The sequence below is a fragment of the Macaca mulatta genome, chromosome 1 (assembly GCF_049350105.2).
Source record: "Macaca mulatta isolate MMU2019108-1 chromosome 1, T2T-MMU8v2.0, whole genome shotgun sequence".
NCBI lineage: Eukaryota > Metazoa > Chordata > Mammalia > Primates > Cercopithecidae > Macaca > Macaca mulatta.
The window spans coordinates 164,189,119-164,210,863 of NC_133406.1; the positions used below are offsets into that span (position 1 = coordinate 164,189,119).

The window sequence follows — 21,745 nt, forward strand, 5'->3', positions numbered from 1 at the left end:
TGAAACATTGAACTGGGTTGGTCCTCACTGAGATTGCTACGATAGAATCATAGCAGCAGGAGCAATGGCAGCAGCAGCAGCAGAAGCAGCGTGACTACTAGAAAGAAAAGGAAAGTGGATGCTTGGGGACCCATGATTTCAGCAGTACCTTTGCAGCCATGGCGCCTGTCATGGTGGGAGTTGCTATCCTGGCATTAGTGGTGTTTGAAAGGGAGCCTGGGTACAAGGTGGACCTGACAGAACTATGCCAGGGAAAGAAGGGTGTGCTGCTCAGAATCCCTGGGGCTTTCACCCCAAATGTCAAAAACCCATCTGCTTGGGTTTGGGGAGTAGGCTGGGGTTCTGAATGTCAAGGGGGGCCAGATCCATGTCTAAGTTCCACTGTCTTTGTGTCTTTGTGACTGGTGAGTGGGGATAGGCCACACTGCAGAAGGCCAAGACCGGCTCATGGGTGGTAGCCCTGGGACCTCTGGGAAGGAGACTGATTTGTTACTAGATGATTCGCTGTTGCCACTCTTTGGGGATGAGAGCTTGAGAGCTTCTTCCTGGTGAAAGAGGATGGTGTGGTGAAGGCCTTGCATGAGCCTGACTATACAGGCCTCACCTGCAGTCTGGTCCCCAGTCCCATCTCACAGCTCTGAGGCCCAGATGCCTTCACTGTTTCCTGTGCCCAGCCCTGGGCAAGGGGCCCCAGTCTAACCTCAACTGGAGTCACTCGGTTGGAACCTAGGCCAAATTTCTGCAATAAACACTCCAGTTCAAAACAAACAAAAAATGATTAAAAAAAAAAAAGCTGGACAGGGCAACTCAATAGTCATTGGTAGAAAGGAGCTGACATTAGTTATGGTACCAGGTTGGAAGCCTCTCTGAGGGGGTAACAACTGAGCTGAGACTGCTCAGACAAGAATGTCCAGCCACAGGAACACGTGGGCCTGAAGAACATCCAGGTAGAGAAAACAGCAAGCAAGCCCATCACAGAAACTGGTTAGGCACGTTAAGGGAATAGAAGGCCAGAGTGGCTGAAGGGGAGATGGGAGCACCGTTCTTTATTGGCCACAATAAAGAGTTCAGTGTTTATTCTAAGTTCAGTGATGAAAGGCCAATAGAGAATTTAAGAAGGGGAGTAGAGCAATTCTACTTGTATTTTTAAGAGATCTCTTTGGAGAACGGATGATGAGGGTGAGGACTGGGAGATGAGAGTGGAAGCAGGAGACCAGTGGAGAATGTAGGTGAGAGAAGATGGTGTCTTGGAGTAGAGTAACAAGGAAAATCAAGAGAAGTGGATAGGTTTGGTGATATAACCAGCTGGCATGATGGCAGATGGAATGTGGAAGAAGGCAGATAGCAAAATGTCTAGAATGCATCTTAGGTTTCTGACTTAAGAAATTGAGTGAATGGCAGTACCATTTACTGGAATGAGAAGGAATGTAGAACAGGTGTGAAGAAAACATTCCATTTTGAGCTCATACCTAATTCTGATAACTATTATACATCCACATGGAAATATCAAGCAGGCAATGGAATATACAAGTCAGAAACTCATGGTACGAGTCAGGGCTGGAGGTATAAAGTTATGCGGAAGGAGTTAAAACAATAGAATTGGATTAGGTCACTCAGGAATAAAATGCAGATAGAGAAGAAAAAGGGCTCAAGCTCTTTAGCACTCCAGCAATTAGAGATCAGCTGGAGGAAAAAAAAAAAAAAAAGCAAACCAACAAGTTCGAAAATAACCAGTGAGACAGAGGGAAAGCAGGAGGGACAGGCACAGTTCTGAATGCCTCAATGTCTTATTTCATTTAATCCCATGAGCCCAATAATATTCTCAATAAAGAAAGGAGGAAGTAGTCAAGTTGGACAGATGGTATTGAAAAGCAGAGTCAGCCAAAAACATACAACAATTGTGTTGACAATGTTGACCACTGATGACGTCAACAAGGGTATTTCAGTATTGAAACAATAACTTATTGTTTAAACAAACTATATTTACTTACAAATTACAAAATATCAAATAACTATTAAGGAGAAAAATAAAATGAACTAATCAATGGTGGTATTCAAACAGCAATATAACATTTTTCTCAACCTTGTTTCTCATTATTGTCCCTCTAAGGAGCCTGGTTGAGATAATTTTATCCTACTTACACCCCCTCCCACATGAAATTTGATACTGCAGTTAAATGGGTATCTACAGGTACTATGGCCCTTTGGGTGGCCACAAATCTTTATAGTATCAAAAGCCTTTGGCCCTTCCCCCACCCCAACCTCCTCAACATGAATTTTCACATCCCAGGGGAGGAGACAATATCTGTAATTATAATTATGCATTGTAATTATAGTCTGCTATTGTATTGAGAAGAAAATGTATGTTTCACTCATCATTAGAGTGGCCACATAATTTATTATCCAACTGAAATATTTTGGGGAGGAAAGAGACTACTACTAATAATTACATTGGGATAGAAGGCATATACCAGAATAGTATATTCTGTATACTATTCTGAAGCCAGGCAACTGGGATATATGATTATCCTACTCCTTATAAACTTTGAAAAAATTTCAATTATAAGAATAAAATTGGCAATATTTTAATTCTAAAGTGGAAAAATAAATTCAACAGCTAGACTGTCAGAAAAATGAACAAAATGGGCAAAGATGGAGAATCTAACAAAGACAAAAAGGAGAAAGCACAAAGCAAATTAGAAGCTACAAAAAAATGTTATAGTAGTTTTAAAATATATCACAGATCGCCATACAGTCTTTATACTATAAAAATTGAAAATTTAGATAAAAAGAGAATTTTCTGGGAATGTGCAAGTATTCAAAACTGACTCGGGAAGGAGTTTAAAACAATATAGATAATTATGAAAATGTTTGAAAATGTTATCAATGAAATATTTCCAAAATGATATTTAGGCCCATACATTTCTTTGAAAAAAGTTCTTTGAAATCTTCAAAAAACATATAATGACTATGCTACATAATTTGTTCCCAAGCTGAACAAAAAGATAGAAAGTTATTCATTTTATAAAACCAGCATAAGCCTAATGCCAAACTTGACAAAGCTAATACACAAAAAAGAAAACTGTAGCCCAATCTCTGTATGAATGTAGACATGCACACTCAAAAGAAATTATAGTAAATTAATCTCTCAGTGAAAGCTGATTAGTATGTAAGATCTGGGACAAAATCTGGCTTACTTCTTAATACTAAGTTACACTCTGAACTTCTGTACTTAGTTTAACACTTTTCTTAGTCACATAAGCAAGGAGTTAGAGAAGAATGTGATGCTGCAAATCCTTAGAATTATAAAAGTGAAAAATGTGTCAGAAAATTGAGATGTGGTGTTGAAAATAATATGATCATATATCAGAATTATAATGCTTAGGAAAGCTTCAGTAACCTAGTATTTGTTTCACCACTGTCAGCCCATATATTAGTGTAAGTACTAAAATGCATTACAGCACTAATATTTCGTGTTTTAGATGAGATAAAATAATACTTCTAATCCATTATTGTAATTTTAATGTATGTCACAGAGTTGGTATAACAGAAGGCTTATCTTGAAGCCAGAAAATGTGTTTATTTTCAACTTGTCTTAGTTTAAAAATCTAAGACATGATTCAGACATTTACCCATCTTGTTGATGATTCTTTTATTAGACTATTAATTGCACTTGAACTGAAGAAATCAGATTCAAACTAATGCTTTTAAAATGTGTCATTCAAAAGACATTTTCATGTTCTTTTTCTTAATATTATTGTCAGTAGTTATTCCTTTAAAAATTAAAGTTTAAATATTTCTTTTTGAATCTGATGCTTAGTAAATCTTGTGAGGGAGATAAAAGCATGATAAAGTTTACCTATTTTAAAACGTGTTTGAAAATTTGGATTTTGTGCCAGGAACAGTGATGTGCGCCTGTCATCTTAGCTACTCAGGAGGCTCAGAAGGAAAGATCACTCAAGCCCAGGAGTTCAAGTCCAGCCTGTGCAACATAGGGAGACCCTGTTGCTTTAAAATAAAATAAAACAAAATAAAATGAAATAAAAATAACATTTTTAAAATTTGGATTTTGAAATGAGCTAGGTTTTCTCTTGAAATTTTTATGTTAAAAAAAAACGTAAACAGAAATGCTACATGAATAATGCATTCGAGTGAATAATTTCTAATACACAGTCAATTTTCAAATTTTTGTAAGCAACATTATAAAATGAATCCTGTATACCATTTTTCAACTTTTATAATCAAGCTATTTAAAACTTACAAACTTTAAATACATCTATAGAACAGAACACTAGCAACCTTGATAATGAAAAAGGGGAGAAAAGCATAGGGGAGCAAATACCCTCATCTTGCTGGAAAGACAAGAGACACTGCCTCAAGGTGATGGAATAAGGGAGAGCTAAGTTTGCTATTTAAACCTAGAAAGAGAAACAACAGAAGAACCAAATAGTAACATAATGATCCAACTTTGGGAAGGAGAGGAGCAGATAGAAAGAAGCATGAGCTAAATCCTCCTTTTTTTATAGAGAGGAGTAATAAATAATGTGTGAAGTTGATAATCAAAGAATAGTAAAATAAGAAAATATGGCAGGATGGTTCTATCTTGAAACATTAATCCAGTTGTTTTCTGTGCATTTCCCTCCAAATCTTTTGGGTCATTTTCCTCCTGCCATAGCACCCCCAGTCCTTACCAAGGGGGAAAACAAAAATTCAAAAAGCCAGACTAAGAGACTTTCAGGGTGTTTTTTTCTTGGAGATCCCAGAACATAGAGAAACATATAAGAAAAAGCAAGAAGCAATGAGTGAAAGAAAAGAGAAGAAATCCTGAAGGGATGAAAAGGATATTGGTTTCCACACGGGTCTGGAAAGCAGTGCATGCCAAAGGGAGACTTAGAAGATGAACTGTCCTCCAGAGTGGTCTCCTCCACGCCAATTTATTCCCCTGGACGACAGGTCTGGTGTTCAGCAGTCATGGATACTTTTAAGAATCCCACTAGAAAAATGATAAGAGGGAACTCTACCCCTGGCCAAGGTGAATCTAGACTGAACAAGCAGAAAATTTCCCTGTGAGAGTCTAGGCGAGGATGCACACCACTGGTACTTGCATTATTTAATGCTGCATAGGTAAATATCTGAAGAACTGATTTTTTTTTAAATTAAGGCTCTGGAGAATATGATTGGGAGAGAACAGAAACAGCATGGGGAATTGCTGCTTTTTATTTCAACTCTTTGGCACTATTAGATTCTTTACTATGTACATTTATTACTTTTGTAAAATTTTAAAGAGAAGATTAAAACTAATGGTTTTCATTACTGAATATGTACTATGAGCCAGGCACTCTGCTAGGTGCATTAAATATGTTCTCTCACCTAGTCTTCAAAAAAGTTAAGTATTGTATATATAAATACATAACCAGAGTGGCTGGCACATTGTTAGAAGCGCAACATTGATTTAATGAATGAATTGCTAATGAATGCACAATTCATATATATATATAGGCATGCATGCATGAATGAATAGATGTTGTATGAAAAGCTTCAAGAGGTTTTGGAACTGCAATCTTCTCCACCAACCACCTCCCCACATATAAGATCATTCTGTCTGGATTGCATAAAATTGGCATCAGCATTTTCAAAGTTCTTGGTTTTCAGGAAAGAAAAAAAGTTAGAAAACCTATCATACAACAATAATTTCAATTTCTGTAGCCTTGCTCTGTCTTGGAAGTTCTCAGTCTCCAGTGGTTTGGATGATAGGAGGTTCATCCTGGCATGGAAAACCTTAAATTAGAGTGAATAAATGAGGAGTTGGCATAGCACTTCAGAAACCTTGCCAACCTCTGCTCAGCTGCCTTTTCCACATCAATTCTCATGTGCAAAGAAAATCAGAATGTACAAGTTACTGGGAAAGATACTTACACATTTGGAAATATACAAAAATCACAGGTGATCTCTTACACTAAATTAGCCTTTCAGGGTAAATCGACAGGGTCAGAAAGTGTACAAGTCAATAAAACAGACTAGATCAGTCACTACTAAACAATAAGTTATCTCCGTACCATAGTGTAGAAAGTTAGAAAATAAACAGTAGAGGCCATTTTTCAGTTGCATTCTGTGTAGGTTATTTTAATTTGTAGGGCTCTGTAAGAATAAAATACCCTTCGTGGTAAACACTTGCTTTCAGAACTTCTAGTTGGTAGGCTTTTAGGAAAAACAGTTGTCGTATTATACAATTACTACCAGAGTTTGCTGAGGAAGTATTAAAATCAAACATTTACAATAGAATCGCAAAGTTTCATTTTCTTTATTAAGTTCCTAAAATGAAAATCAATCATAAATCATAATAACCAATATGTATTAAACACCATGGACCAGGCACCATGCTAAGCACTTTTATACACATCATGGCATTTACTCCTCAGAATATTCTCTGAGATAAGAGGTATTCATATGGCCTCATTTTGTTGGTAGGTTAAGCAACTTTCCAAGATCATAGAGCTAATAAGTGATAGAGCAAGAGTTTGAACCCAGGAAATTTGACTCCAGAGCCATTGATCTTAAACACCATGTTACACCTTTCTGATATTTAGTATGCAAAAGTACAGCAAAACTTATAAGGAGGCAATATCATCAGGAGTAGCAGCATTGAAACTAGGTATCTGATAGGGTTTGCCAAGATTAAATTGCTTAGGTACTACCAATTGCTTTATAGGAGAACATCTATATTATATAAGTATTGCATTGTATTCTATTATATATATAAACTTATTCTCATACAAATACATAGGGGGGATGTAGCAAAGATATATTAAAATCATTAATAAAGGAACCAACAAAATAATAAAGTGGCTTCAAGGAGAATGCAAGAAACTGAGATAGGTAAATTGGTAAGTAAGTGGGTGGATGGATGAATGGATGGATGGGGAAAAGATTGCTGGAATAACATTTTTAAGTCATATATCCAAAACTGCTTAATAGTCTAAAGAGCAATAAAACCCTAAAATTTTATCCTATACTGTTTTATTCTCTATTGTTAGAAATCATTTGCCTCTCTATCGGACAGTAGTGATTTGCATCTTATTAATTTTCTACATGCTAACATCAACTATGCAGAAGCTAGACTGTAATCAGTGGTAATTTTAAGCCAAACAAAATTACATTGTTTGACAGAGTGAGATGACCCTTAGGACGGCTCATTAGACAATGCTCTGGCATGACAGTGAAAGGATATGCAGTAAGCTTTATGTCCTATTTCCAAATATAGATGTTCATTCTTAAAAGAAAGTAATAATGTATTAACAGATACAATTTTAACTAAAACTTTCTCTACATCTAGGTACTAAGTAAACTTCATAATAATTATAATAATAGTAATTTATTTAGTGTTTATTGAATCTTTATATGAGCCAGGGACTATGCTAAGAACAGTGTATATATTCTCTTATTTAATTTTTAAGTCTACTCTAAGGGTAGGCATTATTCCCATTTATCCAACCCCATTTCATGTAGAAGGAACTGGGTGCTCAGGAACATTATGTAACTTGGCCAAGGTCTCAAAACTAAGTAACGGCACAGTAGGAATTGGAAGCCACATCTACCTCGCAAAACTTATATCCTTAACCACCACACACCATACCCCACTGCCTCTGTAGCTCTGCAGTGCAGCCAAAGTAAATCAGACAGGTCAAGCTTTAGCCGTGTGCATTTCTACGCCCCTTGCCTTATAAGTCTACGTTTTGTTTTACACAATTACATCTGCCTTATAGTCCTGTCTTGCTTTACACAATTACATCTTCATTGACCTTGACTGAGCACAGAAAGGCATCTCCTGAAATGCCAACCTATCCTTTGGGACAGGTGTCCTAACAGTGTGGAAATCTGTTGGGGAATCCTCTAGCACAGTGGTTTAAAGCATGGGCCTTGGACATGGGCATAGCTCTGTTGGAAGCCTGGCTTCACCACCTCCTGTATGCAACCTTGGAAAACTTACTTATCTGGTGTGAGCTTATTTTTGTCCCCTCTACAAGGGAAGGAAAAACAGTATCCACCTTCGAGGGGTAAGTTCCGACTATGTATGAATCAAGAAGAAAGCTGACATAGTCCCTGTACTCATAATTTGGAGGCAAAAGACAAACAATTGACGTAAAATAATATGATACCCCTGGTGGTGATAAGTAATATAGAGACAATTAAAGCAAAGTAAGGGAGTAGCTAGCAGAAGGAAGACATGGTAGTGGGGGTTCACATTTTATACGGGGTGGCCATGGGAGACTTTTGCTTAAGAAGCAAAGGAAGAAGGCACAGGATGTAAGGGAGAGGGTCAGGAGGACATCTAAGACAAGACTCTTCCAGGCAAAACAATAGCTGGTGCAAAGGCCCTGAGGAAGGACAATTGGTTTAATCAAAAATAGCAAGGAGACCAGTGTGTGTGGAATGGAGGGAGCAAGAGAGGGAGTGGGAGGGACATACTGTCTGATCTGGGGCTGAGGAATGGATCCTACTTGGAGGAAAGGGTGGGGAGCAGATCCCCATCCTTTTACTCAGAGTAACATGAGAGGTGACTGAAGAATTTTGAGCGTAGAATGACAAAATTTGCCTTCAACCAAAAGGATCATGTGGAGGAGAAAACATATGCAAAGCTCTTAGCATATTGTTTACTAAACTTTATTGTGTTATTTTTATCATTAGAAACACTATTTCAAGGTAGAGCTGCTATACTGTGGTAGGGTTTTGATAGACCTTGCTGTGAACATCTTTTCAGTGGGTAAAAGCTATGCCAACATCTAACAGGCTGTTTACCCACTGCTTCTCTTCTCCCTTGTTCTTTTATTCATCGTCTTATCTCCTGTCTTCTCTTCTCTTGCCCCTTCCTCTCTACTCTGTGCTCTCCCTGTGCCTCTGTCTTCTCTTCTCCAGCCTTTATTTCTCTTTTCTTCCTTACTATTCCATTGTTCTGCTTTCTATGAATAAAAGGAATTCAAAAAGACTTTTTTTGAAGTTAGTCAACAGCTTTAAAGTGGGAAAAGTAAAGAGGCAAATGATGACAGTGTCTCCTCATCACTGTCTGGGGGAGAAGGAGCCTGATTCCGCAAGCAGGGTAATGGTGTATCTGCTTTCTGCACCCACACATGGTAAGGAGCTGGTCTCATGGTGACAGAGAGGCAATCAGCTAGGGGATCGACATGAATTGGTTACAGATTAATCAGATGTCCCTTGTAAGCCAGAACCAAGGACCTGAGAGTCTGGGAAGACAGACAGGCAGGACTTGATGGGGCATGAGGAAATGATAGAGCTAGCTGCAGTGGGTGCAGAGGAAGGCTGGGCAAAGGCACTGAGAGAGACTTGGTGGGGGCCACCAACAGGGCAGTAGAGAAACATTAGACATCACCTTCTCCCACCTCATAACGTTTCACAGCTCCCACCTCACTGAGTGTGCTTAGGAAAAAAGAGACAGGTAAGTACCCAAGAATGATATTTACTTGGCCTTTACTAGACACCAGCATGGAACTCATTTTAGTGTATATTTTTCTCATTCAAATCTAACAACTTTGGAAAGTATAGCATATTCTTCCAGACCTGGCAGTTTTCAAAATTCTGTATCTCCCTCTCCAGGGGCAAAAAGAAATAGCTTAGTATAGCAGGAATCATATTCATTGAGTATCTACTATGTGCCAGTTACTCTTCTAAGCAGTAGAAACGTCATCATGAACAAAATGGATAAAACCAGTTCCTTATAGAGCTTACATTCTAGTGGTGGAGACAGACATTAAACCAGACAAATTAGTAAATGAAAAAGTATGTCAGATATTTATAATACCCAGGGAGAAAAAAACAATGCAGGAGAAAAGAAGATGAAATGTGGTCAGGAGAGTGGGGCAGCAGGAAAGATCTCTTTAGAAGCATAAGAGTGAAAGTGTTTCTTTAGATCATGTGACTTGGTAAATCAAAATCTTCTTTTGTAAACACAGGCTTTCATGTCTTCCCAGAAGAGCCAGAGTAAAAATTGTTTCTGTTCCTGACCTATAACAATATACTTGGCTTCCTCTCATCATTCAGGTCTCAGATTAAATCTTAGCAAGGCCGTCCCCGGATACTCACCCTTTACCTGTCAGTCATAACCCTAGCAGAATACCATGTATGTTTCTTTCATAACACTTTTGACAATTTGTAACTCAATTGCATATTTGTTCATTTGCATATTTGTCTATGCCACCATTTATACTGTGAATTCCAGGAGCCCAGAATAGGGCCTTGTCCCAAACTTGCCCCTTGTCCAATCCTTAGCTCAATGCCTGACATCTAGTGGATACCACAACTCTTTGATGAATACATGAATAAATATTCCACTTGAAGCAATTCTCATTGGTTGCCATAATTTCTCTGTTAAATATAATAATAATAATAATATTTTTTATAATTCTTTTTCACTAGCATGTTTATCATATAATGGAAGGGAATCCAGCTATTCTGTGGCATTAACATGCTATCAAGTCTTTATGAAAATAAAAGACAAAGAATATCAAAGTACTTCGAAGCTACAAGGACTTGTTTTGTCTTCACTTTACCTTTGTACTCTGTAGGGTTTTGCTTCAGATGTTGAGGAGAAGAAAGAAGTAGTGATAGAGGAATTTCTTCTGACCTTGGGGACAGAGGAAGCTGCCTACACATCAGCATTTGACAGACCATGGTTCCAAAGGGTTTTTCTAGTTGTTCATCCTGGCAGCATGCCCGGTTTATTTCTGCCTTAGACTACTTTTCCCAGCTTTCTAGGATACAGACTCAGCTCCCACAGAACTCAGAGTGTACACTGATCCGACGGTCTTTTAATTTTCATTTCTCCTGATAGGGAGCTACCTATCTTGCCAAGCTTTCCTTTATTTTCCTCTTCTATTCCCTCCAGACTTCAGAGACAACTGATATAAAAGTTCAGGTTATATAAAAGATGTTTTGTTACTGAAAGAGTTGTTAAAGATGTGCATTTTCCTTTTGTTACTATGAGTCTTAAAAAACAAAGTTTACTCACTCAGACAATAACAGGTACACATTAATATTTCAGTTCTGCAAAATGCAGGTATTTGTTTTATCAAAAAAATGGAGAACAACTAGAAGAAAACCTAATAAATACTCTGCTAGACATTGGCCTAGGCAAGTAAGTTATGATGAAGATCCCCAAAGCAAATGCAACAAAATTAAAAATAGACAAATGGGACTGAATTAAATGGACGGGCTTCTGCACAGCAAAAGAAATGATCAACAGAGTAAACAGACAACCTACAAAATGGGAGAAAATATTTACATCTTTGCATCTGACAAAGGGCTAATATCCAGAATCTATAAGAAACTTAAACAAATCAGCAAGAAAAAAAACCCACAAATAATTCCATTAAAAAGTGGGCAGAGAAACTGAACAGATACTTCTCAAAACAAGACATACAAGTAGCCAACAAATATATGAAAAAAACCTCAACATTTCTAATCATCAGAGAGATGCAAATCAAAACTACAATGAGACACCATCTCATACCAATCAGAATGGCTACTATTAAAAAATAAAAAAAAAATAGATGTTAGTGAGGTTGCAGAGAAAAGGGAAAGCTTATACACTGTTGGTGGGAATGCAAATTAGTTCAGCCACTGTGAATCGGCAACCTACAGAATGGGAGAAAATTTCTGCAATCTATCCATCTGACAAAGGGCTAACATCCAGAATCTACAAGAAACTTAAATTTTCAAGAAAAAAAAAATCAAAAAATGGGCAAAGGATATGAACAGACACTTCTCAAAAGAAGACATTTAAGCAGCCAACAAAAATACAAAAAAAAAAAAAAAGCTCATCATCAGTGGTCATTAGAGAAATGCAAATCAAAATCGCAATGAGACACCATATCATACCAGTCAGAATGGCAATCATTAAAAAGTCAGGAAACAACAGATGCTGGAGAGGATGTGGAGAAATACACTGTTGGTGGGAGTGTAAATTAGTTCAACCATTGTGGAAGACAGTGTGGTGATTCCTCAAGAATCTAGAACCAGAAATACCATTTTACTCAGTAATCCCATTACTTGGTATATAACCAAAGGATTATAAATCATTCTACTATAAAGACACATACACACGTATGTTTACTGCAGGACTTTCCACAATAGCAAAGACTTGGAACCAACCCAAATGCCCATCAATGATAGACTGGATAAAGAAAATGTGGTACATACACACCATGGAATACTATGCAGCCATTTAAAAGGATGAGTTCATGTCCTTTGCAGGGACATGGATAAAGCTGGAAACCATCATTCTCAGCAAACTCACATGGGAACCGAAAACCAAACACCACATGTTCTCACTCATAAGTGGGAGTTGAACAATGAGAACACATGGACACAGGGAGGGGAACATCACACACTGGGGCCTGTTAGGGAGTTGGGGGATAGGGGAGGGATATCATTAGGAGAAACACCTAATGTAGGTGACGGGTTGATGGGTGCAGCAAACCACCATAGCACTTGTATACCTATGTAACAAACCTGTACGTTCTGCACATGTATCCCAGAACTTAAAGTATAATTAAAAGAAAGAAAGAAAAAAAGAAAGAAAGAATAAAAGAAAAGAAAAGAAAAGAGAAAAGAAAAGAAAATAAAAGAAAAAGAAGAAGAAAAGAGAAAGAAAAGCAGTTTGGAGATTTCTGAAACAACTGAAAGTGGAATACCATTCAGCCGGCAATCCTATTACTGAGTATATACCCAGAGACACCTGCACTAGTATGTTCATCACAGCACTGTTCACAAAGACATGGAATCCACCCAGGTGCCCATCAACAGTGGATTAAACAAAGAAAATGTGTCACATACACACCATGAAATACCATGCAGCCATTTCAAAAAAATGAAATTAGGTCATTTGTAACAATATGGATGAAGCTAGAGGTCATTATTCTAAGTGAATTAATACAGAAATGGAAAACTAAATACTGCATATTCTCACTTACAAGTGGGAGCTGAATATTGGGTCCATGCACACACAAAGATAGGGACATGAGACACCGCAGACTCTGTCAACAACCAAAACAGAGGAGGGAGGAAGGGGGCCAAGGCTTGAAAAATTACCCAGGGTTCTGTATTCATCACTTGGGCAACAGGATCATTAGAAGCCCAAATCTCAGTGTCACGTAATGTATCCATATAATAAAACTCTACCTGTACCATTTAAATCTAAAATTAAAGATAAAGTTTTTTAAAAGTAAGCAGAATCAGCCGAAAGAAACTCGTTGAGGAAAAACAATCCAACCTGATAAACCAATTAATACACAAAATACCTTTCAGTTACAAATGGATTCTTCAGCATAAAGAAGGATGAAATACACACACATTATCTGTGGCCTTGCCTTGGTCATTTTAAGATTAGAAATACGAAATGGGCTGAGAAAGCTCCTTAAACCTAAGGTGTTAATGGGCCAGCTCTAGATTCTGAGACATGTCTGGATGCCGCATACTCAGCCTTCTCTAATCCCCACCCTGGCTTCCAGGGGAAGTCCTACTCTCAAACACAAAGATGAGCAACATTTTAGTATTTTAATTTTCTCAGCCTTTTGTAAAAACTAGACCATTTCACCACCTGTCTTGGAAAAAGAAGTATATGGATTATATTTCAAATATTTCTTTTTTTTCGAGACGGAGTCTCGCTCAGTCGCCCAGGCTGGAGTGCAGTGGCATGATCTCGGCTCACTGCAAGCTCTGCCTCCCGGGTTCAAGCCATTCTCCCGCCTCAGCCTCCCAACTAGCTGGGATTACAGGCGTCCGACACCACGCCCGGCTAATTTTTTGCATTTTTAGTAGAGAGGAGGTTTCACCGTGTTAGCCAGGATGGTCTCGATCTCCTGACTTCGTGATCCACCCGCCTCGGCCTCCCAAAGTGCTGGGATTACAGGCGTGAGCCACCGCGCCCACCCATATTTCAAATATTTCAATTTCATCCTTCGGCAGATTAGTTGCTGGCAAGGCTGGGTATCAGAGGCTATCCTAACTGCTTCTCTCTGGGCCCTGGCAGGGCAGGAGTTGAGGTCTTTGAATTCCTTGATGATCTCTCTCTTTGTATGCCCCTAGGACAGACAAGCTGACTGCTCTGGGTCCCCTTTGGCACTGTGGGAGCACCCTTCTGGACCACAGGGTTTAAGGACTACAACAGCAATGATGTCCCCACCCCTTGAAGCTTTGCCACTATGAAGGACACACATAGAATCATCATTAGCTCCATGTTGGGAAAATACTCCTATCTCTAGGCCTCTGTGCATAATTTCCATGGCCCGAGGCCAATAGCTGCTTCCCCTTCACTTTTATATAGACAAAAAATAAAAGTCACCCTACACATCCCTTGGCAGCTCCCAAAATGCACTCTGAGGGGCCATGGCAATGATGAATAAATACTTGCATAATGTTTTGAAATTCACCAGGGGGTTTCATGTATGTTACCCAAAATTCTCATGCCAACCTTGTGAGGCAATTATTATCATAATCAACACTGGTTCCCTTGTTCTTTGAATCTCGGAATCAAGCTCCTAGCTCAGGGGATGTATTCTTGCAGTTTCCTCTACTAAAAATACTCTTCGTTTGAATATCTGCATGGCTCTCCCACTTCCTTGAGGTTTTTGCTAAATATCACCTTATCACAGTACCTGCTCTGAATGCTTTGTAAGAAATAGATGTGGACTCCAGTTGCCTTACCTTGCTTCATTTGCATTCATAACATTTATCACTGTAGATTTCTGTATTTTTTGGAAGTTTATTATCAGTCTCCTGTCACTAGATTAGAGGAGTTACTCGGTCTCTGTTGTCCACTGCTCTCTCCCAAGTGCCTAGAATAGTGGACACATAGTAGGCACGCAAAAAATGATTGTTGAGTGAATGAAGGAACAAATAAATGACCAACACCTATTTTACAGTGGATGAAGCCCTATTTTATAGTGCGACATTCAAGAGGAAAAATGCCTTCCTTAATGCACAGGTTTCCCATTGCTGCTGTAATAGATTACCACAAACATCTTTTATCTTACAGTTATGGAGATCATGAGTATAAGATGAGTCTTTGGGGGTTAAAATCAAAGTATCAGCAGGAGTGTGTTCCATTTGAATGCTCTAGGGAAGAATCTGATTCTTTGTCTTTTCCAGTTTCTAGGAACTTCTCACATGCCTGACTCATGGCGCCTTACTTCAGCTTCACTCCGTCTTCAAGATCAGCTGCACTGCATCTTTAAATCTCTGAATCTGACTCCCCTGCCTTCATCTTCAACTTACAAGGACCCCCTCAGAAAATCCAGGGGAATCTTCCCTTCTCAAGATCCTTGACTAAATCACATCTGCAAGCACCCTTCGCCATGAAAGGTCACAGCTTCCAGGAATTAGGATGTGAGCATCTTTGAGGGCCATTACACTGCCTAACACTCTCAAGGTCACTCAGTAAATAGTAGAGCTGTGACTGTAGCAAAGTTTATGCCTTCCAACCCACGGCTGGTTCATCAGAATGTAGGGGAAGGAAAGTTGGGGATGACCTTCCTGACAGGATGGTGACCAATGACAGTGCTAGACCTCTTCAGATAAGTGGCAGTGGCTGGAGAGCTATTCCAGCCTCTCCTACTATACACTCATCTTGACTCCATCCCAGGTGGATGTCTTGGAAGATAATCCTACATAACCAGATGTGATGTCCCCACCTTATTTTCTTTATTTGTCAAAATACAGACAGAATATGGACTTGACCCCATTTCTTTGAGTCAGAATCACAAATAGGAATGCTCTAGAGTAGGGCTTCTCAACCTCAGAACCATGGATACTTTGAGCCAAATAATTCTTCATTGGGGTGGGGGTGGGGGCCATCTTTTGCTTTGTAGGATACTTAGCATCAGCATTATTCTTGGCCTCTACCCACTGGTTGCGCATCCTCCCTGCCCAGTTATGATAACCAAAATGTCTCCAGACATCTATAAATATCCCATGGGTGCAAAATCAGCCCAGTTAACGTGTATTGCTATAGAGGAAGCAGAACTACTTATGCTACATGTTACAGCCCCAGGGCCGGGGGCCAGGGACATCAAGCCTCTGGAGGATCAAGTGTCCAGGAATCTAGAATTATAGGAGTCTTTCTCTTTATCTACATTTATGTGCTCGTCATTTATAACACAGGATTCTGGCTGAAATACATTTGGCAGCATCGAGCATAAAGTGCTTCCCCATCCTGCTGGCAAAACATAATTAACCAAATGACAATGGCTTCCATATACACATTGATTCCTGTAATTTCAAGTCTCCATTACTAAATAAATCAACAGCAGAATTATATTTATCAGCAAAAACCTCCTCTCCTGGCAGACTTTTTGTTAAATATATTAATCCTAGAAGAGTAATACTTTCCCTATGCTTTGCAAAGCAGTCCACCCATAAAAATGTTAATAGCCACAACATCATTTTCAGTATGCTGCTCCTCCATTAGCATACTGTGCAGTTCCCCCATGCAGGGCAGCTGTTGGCTTTCTAATGGTAAGGTTCAAGATAGAGGTAGGTGCTCCACGGAGGGCCATGTGGCTCAAGCACTGCCAGCAGAAAGCCCTGGAGTGCTTGTGTGACTGTTAACGCCTTGCCTGAGTATATACCACCTCACGCAGTCCTTTGGAAATGTCAGTCTGGGCCAGGAAGGACAGGAAGGTTAGTATCACCACCGACCCAGTGCTAGAGGTAGATCCCAATCACATAGGACCAATTTAGGCTACAAAAGTACCTAGGAAGTATCACAACCCTCAAGTGTCTCACAAGCCCCTAAGATTCTCCCCAGGCTCATGAGTGTTGTTTAGGGCAGGACTTCTCAAATATGCAAATAAACCTTCTTGGGATCTTGTTAAAATACAGATCTTGATTCCATAGGTCTGGGCTGGGCCAGGGGATTCCCCATTTCTAAGTAGCCCCCAGGTGATGGTGATCCCCAGGCCACAATTTAGACATCAAGTATTGCCAACCAGCTTTTAGACCTTGACCCTTTAGGAGTTAAAAGAAAAAGTCCTCCTTCCAAGAAGAAGACACCCCTGAATGAAGAACACTGGGACACTGGGACACCTCACACACACAGAAGTTTGTTTGCTGCCTCAGTTACCCTGGATTCCAACCTCAGTGGGAAGGGTAATTTCCTGACTATTTCTGTGCCACTGTAATCGCACAGTAACTCCTGCGGTTTGCTAGCACGCACATCTGGCAGCCCTCTTGCCTCTGGGCCAGCAGGCTCTAGACTCTAGAGTCCTGCAGAGCCTGGGCGAGCATCCAGTTGCTGACACAGCAGCCAGAGAGTGCTTGGGGAATGCAGGAATGATGTTTCCTCCTCCAAGGGGCGGGGCTCAGCCAGGCTTCTGCTTAAGCAACAGGAGGCGGCAGATCTGGGAGAAATGAGAGAGTCTGGAGATCAGAGGTGGGCCTCTGTGCCTAAGGGACCCACCATCCCTCCTGCCAGGAGCAGATTTGAATAATTGGGGCTGAGTGGCAAATGCAGATGCCCTCTTTGGCCTGTGAAGTCAGCCCTGCTTGTCTTCACTCTGGCAGCGCATTAGGTCATCTGGAGGAAGTCCTGGCTACTTGCAAATGCAGCTGTTGTTCACAAATATACCACAGACCCAATGAGGAGGGGGAGCAACTAATGAATCCCTTTAGGATGGCAGGCAATGTGGATTTCTGATTAGATTCAGATGAGATTCCTGAACAGACTCTCACAATGCCTTGCCCTTTGCCCTTGACCAAGTCCCTTCCTTTCCCTGGCCTCATATACTTCTCATCAAACAAGTGGGGGATAAAAGGAGTTCCTGTCCACAGAGGTGCTGGGTAGAGCAGCATTGAGCCAGGGAAGAAAAAACCTGAGATGTCTTCACAGCCTTCAACACTCATCAGCTGTTTTAATGTGGACCAGTCATTTAAACTTTTAGTGACTTAGTTTCCTCACCTATATAATGAGGTTAATAGCACAATGATTATCTCATGAATTTCTAACGAAGATTGAATAAGAATATGACTGTGTTGTGAACTGCCCAATGTGCTCAGGTTCCATCAATGCCACCGAATCGAATGGAAATACTGAACCTTGTTTATTTCACAAAAATACATTACTGTTTGGAATTACAGACCTCGATACCACTGTCTTGGGATTCACTTATTCATTAAATTTAAGGGCATTCCATGACAATCATTAGGGGAAAGCCAGAAATATTCTGTGCCCTGAAAATCTATACATTACTAAGACACATGTTTTGGGTCAAAGTTAAATTATTCCAACGAATAATTGAAATAACGCCAAAAAATTCAAGATCACTGAGCTCTAACTTGCTTTCCTCATGTAAATGCAATCTCCCCTGTGTTCTCCTTGGTACACTAATGGCACTCTGAGGAAATCCACAGTGAGAAATCATAGCTTCTTCCCAGCCCTCTCAGCCTGCCATGCATTTTAATCTTGGCTCCTGTCAGAAAGGCTTTGAGAGTATGACCCTGCCCTCCAGACTCACTTATTATCCTTCTCAGCAATAGGAGTCCTTATTAAAATCCATGCACTTTGTTCAGCTGTGGCACTGCTAGCTGAGCCCAAATTGGAAAAATTGAAAATAGCAAGCAAGAAGAGGAAAACAATTTTACATGGCTCCTTCTGGATCAATAAAATTAATAATATTTGTCAGAAATAAGTCATTCCAGCATAGTTAGAAATATGTGGTCAGTCAACCTAGCCTGGTGCAATATTTTTTATCATAAGAGATATTCATTTGCTTAACAAACATTATTTGAGCATCTATTATGTGATGAGCAATGTTTGGTAATTGGAAAACATAATTGGAAAAGGAGATACTAAAAGCCTCAATTAATTACAACAAGTCCTTGAATGACATCGTTTTATTTAACAGCATTTCATTATAATGTTTATGAAGAAAAAAATCAATTTCCTGCCAGGGCCAATGTCTGTGTGGAGTTTGCACGTTCTCCCCATGTCTGTGTGGGTTTTCTCTGGAACTCCAGTTTCTTCCCACATCTCAAAGCTGTGCATGTGAGGTTCACTGGTGTGTCTAAATGGTCCCAGTCTGAGTGTGTGTGTGTCTGTGTGTGTGTGTGTGTGTGTGTGTGTGTTCCCTGTGATGAGATGGCATCCTGTCCCAGGCTGGTTACTACCTTGGACCCTGAGCAGCTGGGATAGCCATCCTCACGGCTGAACTGGAATAAATGGGTTGGAAAATGAATGAATGAATAAATATAAATTATTGTAAAATAAAACTTTGTAAAGTACACAATAATCATACAATTTCATGACAATAACCTGCTAGGTATGAAAGAGCTCGGCAAGCCTGCCCTATTTGCGATTGTTTATGAACTGCATGGTAAGAGGAATTGCTTCTTATAATTTTCACTTTGCAAACTTTTATTCCCTGATTTAACTTACCACCACAACTGCTGCCACTCACTTATTCATCAAAAATTGGGTAAATGATTCCTTTACTTATTTCATTCATCTTTTTTAAGTATGTATACAGCTCATATTTATCTCAGGGTTTACTATTAGAAGAGCTTTTGGTCTTTATTTAAAAGTTTGGTGATTGTTTTTGTGACCAGACTCTCAGGTGATCCTAATGCACACCCAGGAGTTATGCATATTCTTAGTATTATTCCAGCTCTTTCAAAGTGCAAATGCAAACTCTTGAAACTGACCTCACACCTACTGAATTGGAAACCCTGGTTCTGGAGCCCATCAATTGGTGTTTTACCTAATCTTTCAGTTTAATCTGATGCATATTAAAATTTAAAAATTGCTTTTCTAAAGTATACTTTCTTGGGTTTCAGCTGTGCTAACAGGAGTAGTCTGTTCAGGAAAGATTGGGAAGAATCACTAACTTATTACCTGCCAACTGTGAGATTACCAACATGATGACCACTCCAAAACAAACACCAGTGAAGATGCTCAGAAAGGCGTATTGGTAAATCTCACTTCTGTGACTGCTCATTTCACTTCATTTGTCCAACATCACTTTATTTGTACTTCTAACATGGTATATTTTGTTGGGTGTATATATCTTCTACTTTCTCTCAGACATTCTGCATGTAGTATGCATTTAATAACGTGGAAAGATGGCTATATCCAAACAAAAGGTCTATTTGTCATTGGATTATTCTACGCTGTTGCGATTTCCACAAAAGCAAAAGGTAAATGGAGAAGTCTCAGGGAAGGATAATTAACATAATCATGGAGATACAATCATATTACTTTGAGTTCAAACTAGAGATAGATAGTTACACAGCAAGTTTAGAATGTTATAAGTGGTGTAAATTAGATAAACATGGATTTTTGTTTGGCCAATGCCAAAACACTATCAAGTGATAACAATGCAGACAAGTTTGAAAGAATATATTTTTGCAATAAGTAAAAGTAAAAACAGCCTTATCCAGTGAATAATAAATACATGTAATTCTACCAGGTGGAATCACCTTTGAAGGCAAGAGGTGGTATCTTATTAAATTTATTCATCAAGAGGCAGTAATGCTTAATGGTTACACCTTCAGACTTTAGATTAGATTGCTTATGGTTCTTCCATCTAAGAGCAATATGATCTTGGAAAATTAATTAATCTCTCTGTGTCTCAGGATTCTCATCTATAAAATGGGAAAATAGTACCTACCATATAGCATTATTGCGAGAAACAAATGAGTCCATATATGTAAAATGCCAGTAATCACTTGATAAACACTAGCTACCGTAATCAGTGTTATATCTTCTTTGTACCTCCCACTGCATCTGGCCCAACATTCAAATATTTATTGACCAAAATTGAAAGATTTTCTAAAGTCTCATTAATTTTATAGTGTTTATAGAAAGAAGTGAAAGGAAACATGGACAAGCAAGGACAGCCAGATTCATTGAAGAGTGAGGCAAAAGATAATTTTTTCATTGACTTTGATTAATAGAAAAATTTTAACTGATGATGAATATCAAATGAATAATGATGAATATAAAAGCCATATTGGCAATTATAAGAAGTTAATATTTGCACTGAATTACAGAAATAAAAATAGAATCTTAAGATTAGAAAAGATATTGCCAAGCATCTCTTCCAAAGCAATATGAGAATATATATGATAGCATCCTTATGAGTCTTGATACAAATACTTCCTGTCATAGAGACCTCACTAGTTGAAAAGATAGCACATTCCATTTTTGAACAGTGTTAATGCCCAGAAAGTTATTACTTACACTGAGCTTAAATCTTCCTTTGAATCTTCCAATCACTGGTCCTAATTCCTGTGATTTTTTATGCAATGCAAATCTTGCTGAGCATTCTCACCCATTAAACTTACCATAATTGAGGAGAACCACATCTCTGTACAAATCTGATCTCATTTTCTCTGGGGGTTGAAATAAATACTTTATTGAACTTTACATAATTTAAAATATTTTTGGATGTGCTTCTTCCTGCATGGAGACACCACTAATGGCAGGCAGGGAATGGAAGAAGAGACTTGAGATGCAAAGAGGGTCCAGTCTTTAGGGGCCTATGGTTATATAGGAGGAGCTCTGCACATAAGCGATGGCAATAAATTGCTATAGGTGCTCTGGTTGAATCAGGTACAAGCTACACTAGGAACCTGAGCACACCAACAAGAAGAAGACAATCAGAAAAGACTTAGAAGGTGAGGAGTTTACCAGGTAATTGAGGGGAGAAGCTGGCACTTGAAAATTCAGAAATATATTAAA

The 21,745-nt window shown here is 39.1% G+C and overlaps 1 protein-coding gene across 3 annotated transcripts in view; it reads right to left on the bottom strand.

Annotated features, from left to right (window-relative positions):
• The window catches only part of ST6GALNAC3 (ST6 N-acetylgalactosaminide alpha-2,6-sialyltransferase 3), a 555,981-nt gene that overhangs the window by 276,381 nt on the left and 257,855 nt on the right, over positions 1 to 21,745 (bottom strand).